Here is a 22,329-nt window from a genome sequence, read left to right as displayed (position 1 = left end):
TGTGCTCCAATATTACTCCTAAAAGAAGGTTTCCCCAAATGTCTGGCTAAGCAATACAATGAAGGCAGGTCTGGGAAAAAAAGACTTCTGGACACATGTACATGCCTCAGGGATCAAAGAAAACCAGGGTCTAACATGTAATGCAAGTGCTATGATTCGACACACTTATTTAATTTGGTGATTTAAAACTGTGATAAGAGGCATGCGAAATGTGGTGTCAAATTCAAAAAGTGTGGTGATCTGCCTTGTTTTCAACTTGTTGTTATCTGATGAAAACACTTTTCCACAAGCAAGACTGATGAACAGATGGTGCTAATAAGGCCAATTAAGTGCTAAGCTTCTGGAAATGTTTTTGTTGAGTGACATCTTCAGACTGGTTTCTGCTAACATGCATCTTAAGCCATGTGTTTCTAAGGTGCAGTAGCATTAATGCTAACGGTCGCTGGAATTTTCATTTTCAAGAACATGCAGTCATGGGCTTCCCTGGTGGCACAGTGGTTGAGAGTCCTCCTGCCGATGCAGGAGACACGGGTTCGTGCCCTGGTCAGGAAGATCCCACATGCCGCGGAGCGGCTAGGCCCGTGAGCCATGGTCGCTGAGCCTACCCGTCCGGAGCCTGTGCTCTGCAATGGGAGAGGCCACAGCAGTGGGAGGCCTGCGTACCGCCAAAAAAAAAAAAAGCCAACAAAAAAAAATGCAGTCACTCAAGACACATACAAACCCTTTGCCCCAGTTCCAAAGACAGTATGTGAAGTTGAATGATGAGATTCTAACACTTTTGGGATTCTGGGGGGCTCAGTCTAGGTCACTGGTTTCTAGCAATTGGGGCATGAAGAAATTTTCTCTAGTCTGCAATGAAAAGAGGAGTATACAAAAAAAAAAAAAAAAAACCTAAAAAAATGTAATAGATATTTGGGGGTGCTTTTCCATTTTCCCTCTTAACTTTTACTTTCTTTTTTTTTTTATTCTTATAGTTTGGAAGTAATTGACCCTATTCTTATTATTATTTTTTTTTTGGCGGTACGCAGGCCTCTCACTGTTGTGGCCTCTCCCGCTGCGGAGCACAGGCTCTAGAGCGCAGGCTCAGCGGCCATGGCTCACAGGCCCAGCCGCTCCGCATGTGGGATCTTCCTGGACCAGGATATGAACCCGTGTCCCCTGCATCGGCAGGCGGACTCTCAACCACTGTGCCACCAGGGAAGCCCGACCCTATTCTTCTATTGATTTCTATCTGCATACTATGTTTTATTTAGATCACAGGTAAACAGAATTGAATTAACCATAATACATTGCCATCACTGATCCATGAACAATCCTTCTTTAACTTTTTATTTTATTTTAAAAAATTTTACTTCCCATCCCCCCAAAAGATATGACTAATACTCACCCAAGCCAATAACTACCAATAATTTACCTCCACCTATATATTCTTCTATTATCTGTCTACCTACATATATCTCCCTGCCTGTCTCCCTCCCCCATGTATACATTGCCTTCTCCATGTATTGGTTGGCCAAAAAGTTCGTTCAGGTTTTCCCGTAACATCTTATGGAAAAACCCGAATGAACTTTTTGGCCAACCCAATATGTGTGCATCTCCAAATTTCTCCTTTTTTATAAGGACACCGGTTAGAGTGGATTAGGGTCCACCATAATGCCTCGTTTTAACTCGATTACCTCTGTAAAGACCCTGTCTCTAACTGTTACATTCTAAGGTACTGGAGGTTAGGATCTCAACATATAAATTTTGGGGGAATACAATTCAACCATAACAATAGAGAACTTGCTTTTTTGTTTATTACTATCAAGTTAACAGTGAGTCTCTTGAAAAAGTTCAAAGAGGACTTGGTTCAAGTCCTTTCCCAGAAAGGAAAGTGAGGGAAGAGAAAAAATGGAGTAATAGGAAAAAAGAAATTTTTTCTCCTTCCTTTGGTAGCATCACCCTGATTTTGCTCCATACAGGGTTCAACCAGGGGCTGAATTGGAGCATACCATTCCATCTTCCTATGCTGAGTTATTGGAGTAGGGATGGCTACTTGACCTAACATGGGCCAATCTTAACATCTCAGAGTGTTATCTGGGACTTTCATTGGAACCCTTGACCTGTGGTATGATCTGTCTCCTGGGGTTGCCAGTGGCCAACTTTGACACTTCTTCAAGAGAACCTAAGTCAGCACAGGAGAAAGTATAGCTGAATGATGAGGGAAAGCAGAATTATAATGACATCATCTCGAGTTCTTAGATTCAGCCATGCCTGAAGTTCACCTTTTAAACTTCCAAGTTACATGAGCTGGTAAATTTGCTATTTGGTTTAGGTTGGGCCCCTGTTATTCATAACCAAGAGTATTAACAGATGCTCAGTCAGTTTTTGAGGAAAGATAATAAGAAGTAGGCAATGACAGAAGTGGCATAATTTGTCACATGCTTCAAGTGAGTGCACAAATAACAGGACAGCTCTACATCTTTCTAAAATGAACTAATATATTGTCTCCCCTTTTTTCTCTTTCATTGATTGCTTCCTCTCTCAAAATAATCAAGTGAGAAGAAAAACACTCACATTGCCTATAAGTGGCTGGATATGAGCATCACTGATGAGCTTTAACTCATGTGTACTTATTAAATATTTTGTTATTAAAACATATTTCTAATAAAGTTGCCATTCTATTATTAGTAAGGCCTTGAGCATATATGCTCTGAAATTCCATATTCCAGATGGAAGTATATTAATCTGTGGGTAGTTACCAATTTATGAACAGGTTGTATTCTAATAGAAATTTGCAAAAAAGACTGGAGATCAGAATACATCTTCCCACAGAAATAATGTTATATAAAGTTGTTGCATACCCAAGCTAGCAACTAGGGAGAGAGGCAGTATAATACGTACTAGATAAGAACTTTTCTCCCGGACCCAGGCTACCTGGGTTCAAATCCTAGCTCTGCCACTCACAAGTTTGTCCTTGTAAAAGTTATGCCCACTAGAATATCTAAAATTAAAAAGACTGAACATACTAACTCTTGGTGAGGAGGTGGAACAATAGGAATTCTGATACACTGATGGTGGGGTATGTAAAATGGTACAACCACTTTGGAAACTGCTGGTAGATTCTTAAAAAGTTAAATTTATACCTACCATATGATGCATCCATTCTACTCCCAAGAGAGATGAAAGCGTATTTCCATATAAATATTTATATGTATATATTCATGACAATTTTATTTGTAATAGCCCCAAACTGTAAACAATCCAGAATTCTATCAATAAACAAGTTGTTTTCTGTCCATACAATGGAATCCTACTCAGCAATAGAAAGGAACAAACTACTGATACATGCGACAACATGGATGAGTCTCGAAGTAATTATACGGAGTGAAAGAAGCCAAACAAGAAGAGTACTTATTGTAGCATTTCATTTGTATAAAATTCTAGAAAATAAAAAACTAGTTTACAGTGATAAAAGCAGATCAGGGTTGCTTGGGGATAGGGATGAAGAATAGAGAGGATTAGATTACAAAGGGGGATGAGGAACTTTGGGGGTTGATGATTTCATGGGTGTAGTTATATGTCAAAATTCATCAATAAATTCATCAATAAACAGCACTTTAAATATATGCTGTTTATTATATGTTAATTATACCTCAATAAAGTTGTAAAATATATTTTTTAAAGATTCTCTTGTTGCTTCCTAATTCCTGGAAAGTCTGAAAAGCAAAGTGTTATATTTGTATTCCCTTCCCCCATCTTTTATTAAGACAATAATAAAAAAATCCCTCACATTTGAACAAAAAAACAAGAAAACAAACAATTCATTCTATTTTTAAAATAAAAATTAAAAAAATACAAAGGCAAGAAATAGTCATTTATTTTATAAATCATATCAGCATATATGTCAACATTACTATAAATGCAACACAAGGTATTAGGCACTGCTATTCTGTACTTGACCACACTTTTATGTGTTTATATAGCAAATGATATATTTTGTACTATTAAAATTTTTCAGCTTTTCATGACATTTTAGGAATACTAAGGTGTCATTAAGACAGAGCCCTTGTACACTGTAATCCAAGAGTGAACACTCTGCTGACACATTAGTTGCTGGTAGTTGGTTAATCAAAAAAGTGGTTAATGCAATGAATAGTAAATAAGTAAAATCAAAAGAAAAGATAGAATTATCACAGAAAAAGAACAAAGGATGGCAGTAATTTTAAGGTAAAATTGAGCAGAATACGATGACAAAGCAAGATGCTAAAAAGAGTGATTTATCTGAGTTAAAATTGTGAAAGAAATAAGTATTATCTTCGTGAAATATTAACCACATTAACATATTAAAATGGTTTATATGATCTCAGGGGAAATAATAATCAATATTCCATACCCTAGATGGCTAATTCTAAATATAGAAGCAATTACCTTTATGTATTGCAAAAGCAACGTTTGTGTCACTGTGAATATTTCAGTTAAGTAATAAAAACAAAAACATATGGTTGTTTTGTTATACTGTTTATCAGTTCTTCCACACATCCTTTGCACCAGTTTATGAGTGCATTTGCATATTTTCTACTATTGCAGGTTATATGGCAGAGTTTTATCTTTGAAATTTCTTGTGAAATTACACAAAAGAAAAATAACAGATCTTGCATCAACAGCGAATTTATCATTTTTGTCAACCGCTGAGGGGATTCCCAAGAAATACGTTGATGCACTTAGACGAAGAAATTACTATACTGCATACGAATACAGAAGGGAACAAACTACTCATGGAAATTTTTTGAAAGACTGCCTATGCCCTAAAAGGTGCAAAACTGGTAAAATTCATATTTATCTGGCATGTATAATTTCCATAGCTGGATTAGTGAGTAATGAAATACATACTGGTTCACTGAATAATTTTGCTATCACTTTCAACTTAATTGTGCAATGGCTTATTCTTATCGTATGTAGTGTATTCACATGTAGAGATAAAGCAAGTGGGAATCTTTTTATCCACATTCTAACTGGTATTCCAGAAGGCTATGCCATTCACAAATGGAACAAAACTGTAAAACTCCAGTAAATTGTCTTTGCTTTGTCTAATTTTCTATCTAATTGTATCCTTGACAACAAGTAGGTAAAGCATCAGTATCATGGAATTTTTATCTAGATGTACTATTTTTAACCTTTTTTGAATTTTTTATTGTGATAAAATATACATAACATAAAAGTCATTATTTTAACTGTTTTGAAGTGAACAATTCAGTGGCATTAAGTATATTCACAATATTGCACAACCATCAATGCTATCCATTTCCAGAACTATTTATTTATTTAATTTATTTACTTTTGGCTGCGTTGGGTCTTCATTGCTGCACGGGGACTTTCTCTAGTTGCGGCGAGTTGGGGTTACTCTTCGTGTGTTGTGTGGGCTTCTCGTTGTGGTGGCTTCTCTTGTTGCAGAGCATGGGCTCTAGGTGTGTGGGCTTCAGTAGTTGTGGCACACGGGCTAAGTAGTTGTGGCACGTGGGCTCAGTAGTTGTGGCTCACGGGCTTTGTTGCTCCGTGGCATGTGGAATCTTCCTTGACCAGGGCTCGAACCCATGTCCACTGCATTGGCAGGCAGATTCTTAACCACTGCACCACCAGGGAAGCCCTCCAGAACTATTTCATCATCCCAAACAGAAACTTTATATCCACTAAAATAACTTTCCATGTCCATCTTCCCTTAGCCCCTGGTAACCTCTATTATACTTCTGATCTCTATGACCTTGCCTGTTCTAAGTACCTCATGTAAGTGGAATCATACAATATTTGCCCTTTTGTGTCTGGCTTATTTCACTTAGCATAACACTTTCTATATTAACGCAGGTATCAGAACTTCATTCCTTATTAAGGCTGACTAATATTCCATTATATATACACAAATACACACACACACAATTTTGTTTATCCATTCATATGTTGATGAACACTTGGGTTGTTTCCACCTTCTAGCTATTAAGAATAATGCTGCTATGAACATTGATGCACAAGTAGGAGTCCTTGCTTTAAATTTTCTTGTTTATATACATGGGAATGGAATTGCTGGATCATATGGTAGTTCTATGTTTAAGTTTTTGAGGAACCACCATACTATTTTCCACAGTGGCTGCACCATTGTGCATTCCCACCAGCAATGCACAGGGTTCAATTTCTCTACATCTTCCCCAACACTTGTTATTTTCCATTTTTAAATAATAACCATCTTAATGGAAGTGAGTGGTATTTCGTCGTAGCTTTGATTTGAATCTCCCTAATGATTAATGCTGTTTAATGCATTTGCTTGCCATTTGTATATCTTCAGCTAGTCCATGTTGCTTGACTGCATTGGGGGATGAAGGTGACTCTGAGGGGTCTGAGCAGTGATCAGGCCATGGTGGACTATGGCTGCTGCAATTACCTATTCACAACTTAAGTAGGCATGGAAGCACCAAGAGATGTCCCCATAAATCCTTTGAGCTACAGAAATCCTGCCTAACTTCTCATGGTAATCAGAGTCTATTTTTCTCTAACAGTAGAGTAACCTCTGCCTTTTCTAGTCCACTGGCACAAGGAGCCCAAAGAGACCAGATGGTATTCACAGTTGCAAGTTCAGTGAAATTCTTATTTCATTCTCTAGTACAAGTGTTCCCTTGAGAATGAGAAATTAATCTGACAAAGCCCAAAATTTCAGAAAAGAGAAGCACAAAATCTGAAAATATGTCACTGGTAATGATGATGAGAGGGACTAATCTCCCTTCTACCTCTTGTTTTCTGCATCTATGTACATCAACCATTGGGAATTAGCGCCATGTGTAGGTCACTGATTCAAAGCTTTCCCCACATTTCTGGGACTGTGCTCTCTCCCACTTTCTCAGAACACTGTCCTTGAAATGGAGAATTGCCCAAACCTGTTGAAGGTCATTTAACCATCTAATAGGCTAGACACTGCGCTAAAGAAGTATGTGACCAAGCGAGTGTGTCTCGTGCTCATATACCCACTGACACACCACTTTTGCCACAAAATGGGTCCCCTCATTAAAGGTAATGTTGTGCTGATAGACCAGTCATTCTGTAAACCTCTGAAACTGTCCTTCCAGCCCTCAGCCAAGATTGAATCAGAAGTAATACCTAATCCAGAGAAAAATGCAGTGACTGTTGCCTCCATCAATATTTAAAGAATCCAGGATATGTCTAAAGCCCAGGTCCCTGACCCCCGGGGCCTGTAAGGAACCAGGTTGCACATCAGGAGGTGAGCAGTGGGAGAGCAAGCGAAGCTTCATCTGCCGCTCCCCATTGCTCGCATTACCACCTGAATCATCCACCCCACCCCGCCCCATACGTGGAAAAATTGTCTTCCACGAAATCAGTCCCTCGTGCCAAAAAGTTGGGGACCGCTGAAGACCAGCGGTCATTATATCCCTGCGTAATCCACTTGTTCAGTCTTTACAAAACCTTTGAAATCAAAAATATTTGGGGCCACCTTGACAATCGTTATCATTAACGTGACCACTGTGACCACCACTAAGTACCACTGCTACTGCATGTCCCAGCACTTCGCCTTCCACCTGCACTTCATCTCAACCTCTGGCAACTGAGTCTCAGGAATTGCAATGGGGTCTTATTGCTGTGAGTGATGCAGTTCCCAAGTCCCATCCCAAGGGCCTGTTTTCTAGGTCTACTACTGGTACCAGTTGTCTTGGTTTAGTATCTTAGATCATGTTTCTTAGGAAACATAGTCTGGGGTGGATATTTACCTGCAGGAGGTATACTGAGGAGTGTTCTCGACAGCAACACCTGTAAGGGAGTGAGGAAAGCAGGAGTGAGCAAGGGAGAGGCTGAACTGTGACACAGTTGCAACAGAGGGTTTGGGGGTTCCATGGAAATCTCTGGAGCTGAGCTTGCCTTTCGAAGATGTCTTAAATTGAGGCAAGGCTACTTTACCCCCAACTCTACCAGTCATTGGGTTGGGCTGGGGAGATGGGCTGTCAGCTTGGGGGAAGCAGCTCCTTTTGGCCAGGGCCACACCTGAAAGGTATTGAGCTGTGAACCATTAGCCAGCAACAGTCCCAGCGACCGAAGGGGCTGAAAGCGAGATCTGGGGGTGGGGGGTGCACCCCTGCATTTACTACTTTTAAAGAGAAAGCAGGGTCAAGACAAATGCTTTGCTGCAGATACTCTATTTGGGAAGTGATGTCAGGGAGCAAGAGTGAGGCACAGGAGAGTGAAAAGGAAGGAAGAAAAGCCGGTGCAAAAACGTGCTATATGGTTGGTTGCTGCTTTAGAAGACTGCTGCTCAGTGCACGAGATCTCAGGAGCCTTAGGAAGTTCAGCCCAGAAGTTTCTGCCTAGGGCAATAACAGAGAAGAACTTATCAGTTGGCTTCCACCGGTCAAGGTTGGCGCCATGGGTATTAAACTTCCCTGCGCTTCTGGGTTTCCCACGTGTGAGCTCTGAGAGTGCCAAGAAAAGGTGTTGTAGAAGCCAGCATGGCTTCCCTAGGAGTAGAGTGAAATTGAAGGGTATCTAGTACTTCTGAAAATATCTGGCAGAATTTAAAATGTAAGCACTCTGTGATCCAGAAATTTCACTTACAGGAGTTTATACTAGAGAAATTTGTGTTTAGAGGGGCAAATATCTATGTGAATTTGATAGGCTTTGGGCCTCACTGCCTGGGTTGGAGGCCAGGCTCTACCACTGTAAATGAGACATGTGTAAATTATGTCATGTCTCACATAGGGTTGCTAAGAGGGTGAACTGGGTTAAAACATACCGTAAGCTGGGCTTCCCTGGTGGCGCAGTGGTTGGGAATCAGCCTGCCAATGCAGGGGATGCGGGTTTGTGCCCCTGTCCGGGAAGATCCCACATGCCGCGCAGCGGTGGGGCCCATGAGCCATGGCCGCTGAGCCTGCGCGTCCGGAGCCTGTGTTCCGCAACGGGAGAGGCCGCAGCAGTGAGAGGCCCGCGTACCGCAAAAAACAAACAAACAAACAAACAAAAAAACCCCAAAAACATACCGTAGGCTTTGAACAGTGCCTTGCACGTAGTAAAGTCTCAGTGTCTGTCAGTTATTATTAATATTACTCTTTCAAGGATATTTATTACAGCTACTATTTGTAGTGATAAAAGATGAGAACCTAAATATCTATTAATTAAATACTAGATAAAGAAATTATAGTATGACCACACATAGAGAAGTATCACACACACCATATGTGGAAAAAACAAAGTAGAGAAAAGTGCGCCTAGTATGCTCCCATTTGTGTAAAATATGTGTGTAAGTACATATGTGATACAGATTTATTAGTGTTTACTGCTAGCCGGTTCTCCTCTGCTTCCTGGGTACGCAGAAGATTGCTCTTTCCAGTTAAGTGAACCATGTGATTAACTCTGGCCAGTGTGAGTCCAAGTAGGAGAGAGAAGCCTCTGTGTAATGTCCCAGCACTCTCTTCCCTGGAAGCCACATGCCGAGATGGCAGTGTCACAAGGTGATACAGCTTAAACATGTAGTTTGATGGAGAAACGAAAACTTTGTTCTGTCTAGCCACAGAGATTTTGGGTTAAATTTGTTACCACAGCACAACCCAGCCTATCCTGGCTATTTTAATATGATGCCATGAAGGAGATGAAAAAATGGAAAATGCTGGTTGCTCCTGGGGAGGAGAACTGGGGGAACAAAGGGTCAGGGGTTGGAGGGAGACTTATTTTGCCCTCTATACCCTTTTGTATAACTTGAAATTTTAGATTACAAGTGCATAAAATTTAAAAATTAAGGGGACTTCCCTGGCGGTCCAGTGGTTAAGACTTCACCTTCCAATACAGGGGGTGCACGTTCAATCCTTGGTCAGGGAGTTAAGATCCCATGTGCCTCGTGGCCAAAAACCCCAAAACGTAAAACAGAAGCAATATTGTAACAAATTCAATAAAGACTTTAAAAAATGGTCCACATCAAAGGAATCTTAAAAAAAAATTAAGATAGTTTGGGTCTGATGGAAACCATCAACCTTCCCTAAAACTTAGGAGAACCTGAAGCCCTTATCCCCCTGAAAACAAGAACAGAAACAAAAGACAAAAACCCTCCACCCTCCCCTCCCCGAAAAAGACAAAAACCACCGATCATTTAGCCTGATTACATTGTTTTCTCCAAGAATGTTCAGCAGCTTGAATAAAGATGCAGAAAAGGAGCTTTTGGGCAAAGAAAACAGTAAAGGTAGGAGGGAGTGGAGTAGTAGATTGTGAGGAAGTGGAGGGTCATTTCACTGGATGTCTCCAAGGGCTGGAGTTTATGCAGTGGTGCCAGAGAAAGTAATGAGGAAGAATAATTGCTGGTGATCAGGAGTTAGACACTTGAAGAAAAGATGTACTAGTTATGAAGGGGTCCAGGAACTGGCAGCTGAGATAGAGTAAAGTAAAAGGTAACGTAATTTTGATATTTTAATACAAGTACTCTAAACGTTGGTCTTCTTTCATATTTCATTATGCTTATAATATTCTGACTGATTGCAAAATACATGGCATATTTCATAACATAGAGGGTAATGAGGAAAGAAATATTTATCATTTTTCCCTCAGGAGCTTTTGCAAAGAAATTTCTGATTTTTCTATAAATTTTATATGCAAAGGATGGCATGACATGCTGCTGATCAATAGAGACCAAGCCGGATATTTGCAGAACAGTTATGACAAAAGAGGATGAATAATGATGAAGATAAAAGATAACCTTGACAGATAACTCAGTTAAGAGGGAAACTGGAAAGTGTTTAAAAATCCTGATTCATACCAATAGGCCATTCTATGGAATTACATCTAAAATAATAAACAGTATTTATATAGATGATCCCCTTGAGTCAAAGAAAATTTTTCTTGGTGACTAGAGAACTATGGCATTTTGGAAAATAGATGAAGGATTTTATTAACATGAAATAATAGAACCCTCCTCAATAATACTGTAGCAAATAGTGTGGGGGAAAATTAATTAATCAAAGTAGTTATTCAGCAACTAGACAACAGGATGGGACTGTTTGATCCCAGATCTTAAGGTACTTTGGGTTCATTTGGAGAGATGTGTCATAATGAGATATTCCTCATAAGAATGATGGAAAGAAAATGAGATAGTACTCATTGATGAATTTCAAGATAAAGAATAAAACTGGTATGGAAACTCAGAGAACAGTGAGCTCGGGGTAGATGAAATATGTAGTGAAGACTCAGTGGACGTTATCATCAACTGGATTTGGAATTAGAAGACCTGGATTAGAATCTGGTGCCGTCATTTACTAGCTTGAACAAGTTTACTTAATTTGCCCCTTCTTAATTTGTAAAGTAAGAGTGATAATATTTACCTTGCCCTATTGTGAAGTACTTTTCCTATTGTCCTTAGATCTATTTCTTTCCCTTTCTCTATCACAGTTGAGTGGGGGTGACAAGCAGCTGCGTGTTCTGGGTGCTGTGGATTAAAATGTGTCCTGTCAAATTGATATATTGAAGCATATATTGAATATGACTGTATCTGGAGATAAGGTCTTCAGGAGGTAATTAAGGTTAAATGAGGTCTTAAGAGTGGGGCCCTAACCCAATAGGACTGTGGCCTTATGAGAAGGGGAGAGAGTAATCTCTACCCACCTGCTCCCACTGGCCATGTGAGAACACAAAGAAGGCGACATTCTACAAGCCAGGGAGAGAATCCTCACCAAAAAATGATCATGCTGGCACCTTGATTTGGGGCTTTCCAGCCTTAAGAACTGTAAGAAATACATGTCTGTTCTTTAAGTCACCCAGTCTACGGTATTTTGTTATGGCAGCCTGAGTTAAGACACCAGGTTCCCATGTCAGGAGCATCAGGCGAATGGCAGTTACAGGAGGAGGCTGAAAAGTGGGATGAAGGGAAAAGCCAGAGTATTTCTCTTCTCTCTGCCTCAGCAGCATCTCCAGCCTCTTTCATGACTCAGCTCCCTGCATTTAAGCAGACTGTGCTTCTAGCTTTTGCTGGGGAAGTATGACCCTGGGTTCCACTAATGACACCTCCTCCTCCTTTTGTCTCTCAAGCCCAGCAGCTCTCTGCTTTTACTCATCTCTGAGTTGCTTCAACTGTCTCCCATTTCCCTTTCACCTTTTCCATCACCTGTATTATCAATTTCCTGTATTAAAGTCCCTCTGTTGTTAACATGTAACTATGTCTTCTATTCTCTGGTTGAATTTTGAGTAAGACAAAGAGTAAATTTTAAAATGTAATATTGTGAAGCTGTATGTAATGTGCCTTACAAGTAATAATTATACATGCATACAGATGTCATACTACACATATCTGTTTTTGCTTGTCCTGCCCATTATGGATGTGGAACCATATTTGTGATGTCTTTTTTGATCTAACTGATAATTCCAGAGAGCCCAAAGAGGGCCCATCACAGGGCACAATGTTGATCTAATCACAGTCCCTTTCTTAATAATTGGAACTAAAAAACATAAAGGAACATTCTAGCTGGTGGTTGTCACTGGAGCTGAGAAGCCAAGCTATGAAGTCATGTCTGATGACCATGTTCCGATAAGTAGAAGAATCTATTTAAGAGAGAGAGGACCAAGTGATAGGTCACATGGCTCCTGGGAAATAGAGAGTGTAGCCTTGGTTCCAGATAACTTTCCATTCCCCAGTTCCAGTTTTATACAGGCTTAGTATATTCCTACCACAATATTTTATGAGATTCTTTCATATGCTTTGTGTATCTGCATTGAGGTTAGCTTATTTGGATATCTGGGTTTTTGAGTCCTAACTAGGACATCCTTGTACACACACACACACACACACACACACACACACACACACACACTCTTCAGATGTTGAGTTGCCTTTAAAAATATTTAGCTTGTGATAGGGCAAAGAGACAGTTATATGGAATTCTGTTTAGAATGCACAACATGAGCAAAAGTTTGTAGATGAGAGAGATTAGACTCTAGAATACCTTGTTGACTGCTCTGCTTGTTTTAACTAACTGAGAATTTATCAAGATGTCTTAAAGGTTTGGGTGAAGTTGTTTTTAACCTAACTTTAGTAGGAAGTTTATTGTCTTTATTCTGTAGTTACCTAATAATGTTGGTGTTCCCTGATGCTTGCTTTAAAATAACTTAAGTATATCATTCAAAACAAAGAATCAATGATCATTACATTAAAATGTATTAAAAACTATATTTATAAGCAGCATGTTTCCTCCATGCCCTGAAGGTCATGCCACCAGGTTTCTGCAAAATCAGATCAGGAAGAGAATACAGTAAAAAAGGGCTCTCTGGAAACTATCTTATTTGTCATTTCCTGAAGATAAATTTTTGAAACTCACTCAGACCACTTAATGGATCTTAATGACCAGACACAGCACAGTTTTTGTGTGTTGGTTTGTCTTGCTATGAGGTATTTTGCAGTTATTCATTCCCTGCCCCGAAGCATCTTGCTACTGAGAAGAACAACACTCCTGTGTTGATCAACGACTACATTCTAAAACAGGCTGAAATGTTTTTTGGTTTCAATGTAAAATATAACCAAGAAGTGACTTGGATGGAAACGTGAAATGTGCTGTCAGAGGAAAGTCCCAGTTACAAAGTTTTAAAAGACATTGGTCAACTTCACCAATATCTGGAAGTTGTTTCTTTTAAAACAAAGGATATTTTCTGGACACAGTATTTGTGTGTACTATAGTGAGTTTTAGCTGATTACACAAATCCACTTGTTGTCAAAGGGCAACATATATTTTAATGAACTTTATGATTAGAGATAGTCATGTATGTTGTATTATCTTCAATTATATAATTTGAGCTAGCATTAAAGATCACATAGCCCATGTAAGAAAGCATAAGAGTTTCTCCCCACTCCAAGTATTAGATCATATTAATGATACCAATAATCATTTATATGTTATGTATATTTTGCTGCTATTGTAAAATGGTCAAATATTCAAATTAAGATATAGAGTGTTGTCTTTCATGTTATCAGAAACAATCAGTAGGGTGGGAGAGGGTTAGATTGGGGGTTTGGGATTAGCAGATGCAAACTGGTATGTATAGAATGGATAAACAACAAGGTCCTACTGTATAGCACAGGGAACTCTATTCAATATCCTGTGGTAAACCATAATGGAAAAGAATATGAAAAAGAATGTATATATATATATATATATATATATATATATATATATATAACTGAGTCACTTTGCTGTAAAGCAATAATTAACACAACATTTGTAATTCAACTATACTTCAATTTAAAAATAAATTTAAAAAAAGAAAAAAAAAGAAACAATCAGTAGTTATTATTAGAAACAAGACTCATTCTAGGTTTCTAAACCTGTTTCTTTGTCTCTTTTACAGAATCATACTTCTATGAAAAGGTCATAGGGCAAATTTTCTGAAATCTAATTTTGATGAATTAATTTATTAATAATTTAGCTTTCTATTGAATGCTTCAATAATATAACGTAAAATTAGTATCAGAAAACATTTCTTTTTTTAATAATTAAAAAATATATATATATATTTTTAAATTTTATTTATTTATTTTTGGCTGCATTGGGTCTTGGTTGCGGCATGCAGGATCTTTGTTGAGGCATGCTGGATCTTTCGTTGTGGTGCTTAGGCTTCTCTCTAGTTGTGGCATGCGGGTTTTTTCTCTCTAGTTGTGGCACGCAGGTTCCAGGGCACATGGGCTCTGTAGTTTGCAGCACGTGGGCTCTCTTGTTGAGGCATGCGAGCTCAGTAGTTGTGGTGCATGGGCTTAGCTGCCCTGTGGCATGTGGGATCTTAATTCCCTGACCAGGGATCGAACTCACGTCCCCTGTACTGGAAGGTCGATTGTTTACCACTGGACCACCAGAAAAGTCTTGGTACCAGAAAATACTTCTTTAAAAGGCATGTGTCTTACTCAGCCATAAAAAGGAACGAAACTGAGTTATTTGTAGTGAGGTGGATGGACCTAGAGTCTGTCATACAGAGTGAAGTAAGTTCAAAAGAGCAAAACAAATACCATATGCTAACACATATATATGGAATCTAGAAAAATGGTACTGATGGACCTAGTGGCAGGGCAGGAATAAAGACACAGACATAGAGAATGGACTTGAGGACACAGGGAGGGGGAAGGGTAAGCTGGGATGAAGTGAGAGAGTAGCATTGACATATATACACTACCAAATGTAAAATAGATAGTGAGTGGGAAGCTGCTGCAAAGCACAGGGAGATCAGCTCAGTGCTTTGTGACGACTTAGAATGGTGGGATAGGGAGTGTGGAAGGGAGTCTCAAGAGGGAGGGGATATGGAGATATATGTATACATAGAGTGGATTCACTTTGTTGTACAGCAGAAACTAACACAACATTGTAAAGCAATTATACTCCAATAAAGATGTACTAAAAAATAAAAAAATAAAAGGCAGGTGTCTTATGCATTTTACAATTAGATGTTTTAAAATAAGAAAATTAGAGCTTCCCTGGTGGCGCAGTGGTTGAGAATCTGCCTGCCAATGCAGGGGACACGGGTTTGAGCCCTGGTCTGGGAAGATCCCACATGCTGCGTAGCAACTGGGCCCGTGAGCCACAACTACTGAGCCTGCGCGTCCGGAGCCTGTGCTCTGCAACAAGAGAGGCCGTGATAGTGAGAGGCCCGCGCACCGCGATGAAGAGTGGCCCCCGCTTGCCACAACTAGAGAAAGCCCTCGCACAGAAACGAAGACCCAACACAGCCATAAATAAATAAATAAATAAATCCAACTGTCAACAAGTAAAAAGAAATAAACACTATTTAAAAAAAAAAATAAAAAAAATAAAATAAAATAAGAAAATTATGTTTCAACATTGGTCCTACTGGACCCTTTAACCATAACAGGTGCTGTACTAATATTCACTGTTTTGCATTTCATTGCTGTCAAGGTCTGTCTTTTAAGTTCCGCCACTTTTCTTGTTTACACATCTGATATCGCTTCTGACATCACCATGAGCTGAACCTGCTCCATAAACCCAGTGGCCCCAGAAGGTAGATGAGAGACATATGGAGCAGAGCTGCCTCCTGTGAGCTGCCCAACCACAAGCCCAGCCAAGGTCAGCCAACCACCAGCTCAGGAGCTATACAAATATCTCTTGATGTAAGGCTAATGAAGACTTGTGGTCGTTTGTTAAGCGTTGTTGTTGTAGTCATAGTTAGCTGTTGTGACAGTAATGGTAGATTACTATTGAACTCAGTAGTTTCCAAGAACAACATTTTGGCTCCCTCTTTTGTAATTGTGACAAATGTGATAGCTTCCCTAGTGGATCAGTTTATGGTGTTCTGGGAGTCGTCCTGGAAACTCAGTCTAGAGTTTGCTGCTCCAGTACTTCAAACAGTTTTTATCTAATTCCCTTTCTGCTTGAAATAACTATACAACCTCACATCCATTAGTGTGGCTACTATAGAAAAACAAAACAGAAATAACAAGTGTTGGTAAGGATATGGAGATACTATAACATTTTCACACTGTTTGGGGGAATGTAAAATGGTACAGCTGCTATGGAAAACAGTATGGTAGGTCTTCAAAAAATTAAAAATAGAATTATCATGTTATCCAGCAATTCGATTTCTGGGTATATACTCAAAGAATTGAAAGCAAGGACTTGAAGAGAGACTTGTATACCCATATTTATAGCATTATGCACAATAGCCAAGGGGTGGACGCAATCTAAGTGTCCATCAACAGACAAATGGATAAACAAACTGTGGTATATACAGACACTGGAATATTATTCAGACTTAAAAATGAAGGAAATTCTGACACATGCTACAACATGGATGAACCTCGAGGATATTACACTGAGTGAAATATTACATGATTCAATTTATGGGAGGTACCTAAGGTAATCAAATTCAAAAACATAAAAAATAGAATGGTGATTCCCAGGAACTGTAAGTAGGGAGTTTGGGGTATTATTGCTTAATGGGTACAGAGTTTCAGTTTTGCAAACTGAAAAGAGTTCTGGAGATGGATGGTGATGGTGGTTATATGACAATGTAAATGTACTTAATACCACTGAATGGTACACTTAAAAATGGTTAAAGGCATAGAAAACAAACTTATGGTTACCAAAGAGGAAAAGGGTAAGGAGGGATAAATTAGGAGCTTGGGATGAATAGATACACATTACTTTATATAAAATAGTTAAACAATAAGGTCCTACTACGTAGCACAGAGAGCTACATTCACTATCTTGTAATAACCTATAATGGAAAAGAATCTGAAAAAGAATATATATTTATACATACATATATATATATATGACTGAATCACTTTGTTATACACCAGAAAATAACACAACATTGTAAATCAACTCTACTTACATTTTTAAAATTTATTTATTTATTTATTTATTTATTTATTTATGGCTGCATTGGGTCTTCGCTGCTGCTCACAGGCTTTTCTCTAGTTGCAGTGAACGGAGGCCACCCCTCGTTCTGGTGTGCAGACCTCTCACTGTGCTGGCCTCTCTTGTTGTGGAGCACAGGCTCCAGACACGTGGGCTTCAGTAGTTGTGGCACACGGGCTCAGTGGTTGCGGCTCACGGGCTCTAGAGCATAGGCTTGGTAGTTGTGGCACACAGGCTCAGTTGCTCCGTGACATGTGGGATCTTCCCAGACCAGGTCTTGAACCCGTGTCCCTTGCATTGGCAGGTGGATTGCTAACCACTGCACCACAAGGGAAGTCCCAACTCTACTTAATTTTTTAAAAAAATGGTTAAGATGGTAAATTTTATGTTGTATGTCTCTTACCACAATTAAAAATAACTTTAAAATGAAAAAAATAACTAGAGAGATTTACTTGTCTGTACTAAAACCTGAATGATTCACCAGATGAGAGCAGAGACCTCTGGGAAGGACCATACCAATCATTCACAATAATTCCCAAACTGGGCCTCTGCATTTGATGTCATTCATGGCATTCCACATGCCCCCACCCAGTAGAGGGAGCCTAATTAAGGTTGAGGAGGGGACCCTCTTTTTGATCATGAAGGGGTGTTTCTTCCCAATCTGAGTGAAGAATAGAAAGTAGAGAATTCAGTCTTATAGTGTCTCATATCTCCAGAGTTGTTTTCCTTATTAGGATCCTCTCTGGTGGCTGATACACACGGGTTATCCCACATAGTAGCTCACTGGGATGACTGTCCACTCAGATGAGGGCATTATAAATACCACATAATGAGACCCGGCAACTCATGGAGCCTTCCTGGTGGGGCTCCGTGTTCCACGTGAGGCCACGCATACCTGCCTCGACTCTTCTGAGGAGAAGAGCAATGCCACCTCTTCAGCTTTCCTCCAAATCACTGAGATGTGGGATTTGAGTTGCAGAGAGATGCATTATGAAGCCTGATAATGGACCAGGCTTCAGTCCCAGTGATTCCCAGTGGAAGAAAGTCAGGAAGTCCTAGTGTGATAAACTGAGATGGGTGTGGGGCAGGTTGTGAGAGCAAAGAACAAATTCAGGAAAAGCAAAGTGAAAGGGTGGAAGACAGTTGCTAGAAGAGGAAGCATGGAACCTAGCTTTCAATTTTACTGAGCGCTAGTGCTGGTTACACAATGTGTGATGAGTCAGCCTAGGTTAAAGGCACAGTTGGAGATAAACCTTAGATTACCTTGATTTTTGTATAAGAATATTATCTTACTAAAATTGGTAAATATTTTGGCCCTGAACCTTACTCCTTTAACCTTCTGCATTAAAACTGAACACATTAGAAGGAAAAAGTCACTGCAGGTGAAGGTTGGCTTGAGGACTTACTCTGGGTTCTGCCTCCCACTCTCCCTATCAAACTCTGTTCTCCCTGGCTCCTGTTTTGTGATTCCACACCCACATTATCCTTGTATCACCCAGAGGACTGATCGCTCTGGCCCTAACTTTGAGGAACTCAATTTAGTTGAGGAGACAGCCATATAAACAGATTCAAATAGTAGATAGCAAGTGCTGAAACAGGGACATAACTCAAGTGCTATGGAAACAGAAGACAAAGCAGCTAATTCTACCTGGGGCTACTGGAGATGCAAGAACACAAAGGCTCTGAAAGATGAAGAGGGGATATCCAAGCCGAGAGGTTAGGCAAGGACATTTCAGGAAGAAGGATCGCAGGTCTTCTCTATCTAGTTGTGATTCTTGGGATCTTCATTTTTAGGCAAGTAAACATTCTGGGCCGGTTGTGAATTTGGAAAGACTCCTCATGTGTTCCTTGACAGCTATTGGGGAAAGAGAGTCCATTTGGAAAGTTAGTGTTTTGGAAAAAATTTTTTTTAAAAGTTAACTCCTCTTTGAGAAACCATCTCTGATAAGTAACTTCTAAAAAGATAGGCATTTGCTTCTTATGAGTTGAGAACTTTAATGGATGTGGTACATAATCTGAAAGTAATAGCCACAGGAAATATTAGTGAGGATCAAATCACAAGTACAAAGTCAACTTGATGTATATATTGCTTTTTCTTTTTTGGGATTGGTTGTTTTGTTTTGTTTTTTAAAGGAAAAACAATTGAACCTCTGAATCATGTGATTTTTAACGTAAAAATAAAACAACAAGCAAAATCAAACAACCTCTAAACATGCTACTGTATGTTCCATAAACAAAGAAAGCAAAGTGGCCAAGTAGAGGTGTATAGGACAAGATAGTACCTCAGCCTGGACCAAGCAGGAATTCAAGTAATTAATGTTTTTGCAGACCAGTGACAGAGAGTCTCTTACGCAGGTTGCTAAAGGGAGAATGTCACAAAGGAACTGACATCACTCCCTTCTCCAAAGCAACAAGGCATCTTGAAAGCTCAACTTCTTGGTGAAGTTTTATGGTTGGTGGCAGGATTTAGTTCACCCACGTGAAAAGACAGCTCAGTCTATGATGAAAACTCTTCAAAGGAAAACTTCCCCTCAACAGTCTTACTGAGAAACTTCAGCCAACACATAATCAAATTCACTTTTGGGATAAGTCTATACCAAAACTGTGCAGTGGGAAGAGAGGTAGGTACAGTTACCCAGCCCACATTCACTGCTTTCTTCCTTGACTGAATTAGATGGTAGTCGAAGAGAAGCTCTCCTACATTCATCTTCTAGGCCAGGAAAGATGGACAGAGGCAAAAGTGGGGTCTTGTCCTTCACAGATTAATTTTGGTTCTGGCAGATTGTGAGCCATAAGCGTCCTGTTCCCACTACATGCACTCTGGGATCAGAGAAGTCAGCACCCATGCTCATGTCTGTCTGTCAGTTAGATCTCCTTGGTTTAGTGACTCCTGTGGATCTATGGCAGTTGAGACAGAAACCTCACATGGGTGCCTCCATGACTGCATGGTCACCAAATGATGTGTCACATCAGGCACTGAAGACAGAGGACAGGGGGATCCTTCAGTGAGCACCTCATCATCAACTCCTAGGATAGAATCAGTATTCGGTAGTTTCAAGGACTCTCCACCAAGGCTGGGCTGAGAATTCATAGACACCAGGTTTTTGCTGGTTACTGAAGCCTCTTCAAGCAAACTACTGCCCATTAGTGGCTCATCAGTTTGTTCCTGCTCTTGACTCCCAGCTGCTCCCATCTGCAAGTGATGCTTTCTCATGTGCACATTCCTGCTCCTACTCTGATAGAAGGTCTTCCCACGGACTTGACACTGATGTGGCTTCTCTCCTGACTGAAACACCAGATGTTTTGGAAGACTAGAATACTCAGCAAAGGAACGGCCACATCCTTTGGCTTCACAAAGGAAAGCTTTCTCTCCTGTGTGGACGCGCAGGTGGTTCTTCAGGTTTCCAGCTGTAGTGAACTGCTTACCACAGTTAGACTCAGGACACATAAAGGGCTTCTCGCCATGTGGGTCCTCATGTGCACCTTCAGCCTCTGCAGTATATAGAAGCTTCTCCCACAACCTGCTGCAGGGCAGATAAAGGAGCAGTCATTCTGATCAGTTTTGAGGTGGTACTTAAAGTGAGCTGGCCACACAAATGTCTGGTCCCATCCTTCAACTGTACACTTAGCTTCGTCTTCATTTGAGGAAGGGGCCCAGAATCTTCCGGTTGCCCATCATCAGAACCAAGATGGACATTTCTCCATTGCTGCTGGTTTTCGCATTCTTTGCCAGTTGTGCACGAGTAGCAGCAATCAAACTGTCATGGGCCAACTCCTGAACCCAGAGGATCCATGGAATGCTACTGTCTGTGCTCTCACTGGAGAGGAAATCATTCCCTGAATCCTTTGCCTCATCTTGTACAAACGCTAAGTGTTCAGCTGAAGAGCTCAGACTCTTGTTAGGTTAAGAAGAATAAAAGAAGTGCTATCACTTGGCTGTAGATCTTGCAACAAGCTAAGAGACTCCGGAGTGGACAAAGACTCTGGAGGCTTCTGTACAATCTGAGCCCTCGTCTCTTCTCTGTCTGGACCCACATTCACCTGAAGGCTTCTCAACACAGCTCAGGAAGGAACCTCCTTGGAGGAGTTAGTATATTTAGAGTATTACCTGGTAACATTAGCCGACTGCATTCTGAGGCCTCAGTCACTGGAAGGAGGGACAAGCAAGTAATGTCTTTAGCTTCTGATTCTGCTAGTCCCTGTCCCAGTGTGATGGACGTATTCTGAACAAACTGTACCAGGAGCTCTGGTTTGAATTCTAACTCATCTGATAACATTGATTCAGCTTCCAAATCCTGTAGCTGTTCAGAGCACAAGTTAAAATCTTAATTCAGAGCCAATGACACCTTCCTGTTATGCTCATATTCCTCTAGGAAGTGCTATGCTTTTCCTGTAAGATGCTGTGCTGGGTGGGTAATCAATTCAGCCCTTCTGTCCCGGGAAGCCGGCCGGCCGTCAGTCGGTCTATTGCTTTTTTTTTTAAATGATTCCAATAAAATTTTATTTATAAAATCAGGCAAGGGGCCTACCAGCCTAGTTTGCCAATTCTTAGTCTTAGGGAGCCCTGCACTATCTTTTTTTTTTTTTTAAACATCTTTATTGGAGTATAATTGCTTTACAATGTTGTATTAGTTTCTGCTGTATAACAAAGTGAATCCGCTATATGTATACATGTATCTCCATATCCCCTCCCTCTTGCGTCTCCCTCCCACTGTCTCTATCCCACCCCTCTAGGTAGTCACAAAGCACTGAGCTGACCTCCCACAGGTGCTCCCTGTGCTATGCAGCTGCTTCCCAATAGCTATCTAGTTTACATTTGGTAGTATATGTTAAGTCCATGCCACTCTCCCACTTCGTCCCAGCTTACCCCTCCCCCTCCATGTCTCCTCAAGTCCATTCTCTATGGCTGCATCTTCATTCCTGTCCTGCCCCTAAGTTCATCAGAACCTTTTTTTTTTTTTTAGATTCC

General features: G+C 40.2%; 1 pseudogene; it reads right to left on the bottom strand.

The window, feature by feature from the left end:
- Positions 1 to 20,208: 20,208 nt before the first annotated feature.
- On the bottom strand, positions 20,209 to 21,637 carry LOC132485159 (zinc finger protein 410-like; annotated as a pseudogene).
- Positions 21,638 to 22,329: the final 692 nt, after the last annotated feature.

Source organism: Mesoplodon densirostris, chromosome 3 (assembly GCF_025265405.1).
Source record: "Mesoplodon densirostris isolate mMesDen1 chromosome 3, mMesDen1 primary haplotype, whole genome shotgun sequence".
In the NCBI taxonomy this organism is placed as follows: domain Eukaryota; kingdom Metazoa; phylum Chordata; class Mammalia; order Artiodactyla; family Ziphiidae; genus Mesoplodon; species Mesoplodon densirostris.
This window is presented reverse-complemented; position numbering and strand designations above follow the sequence as displayed.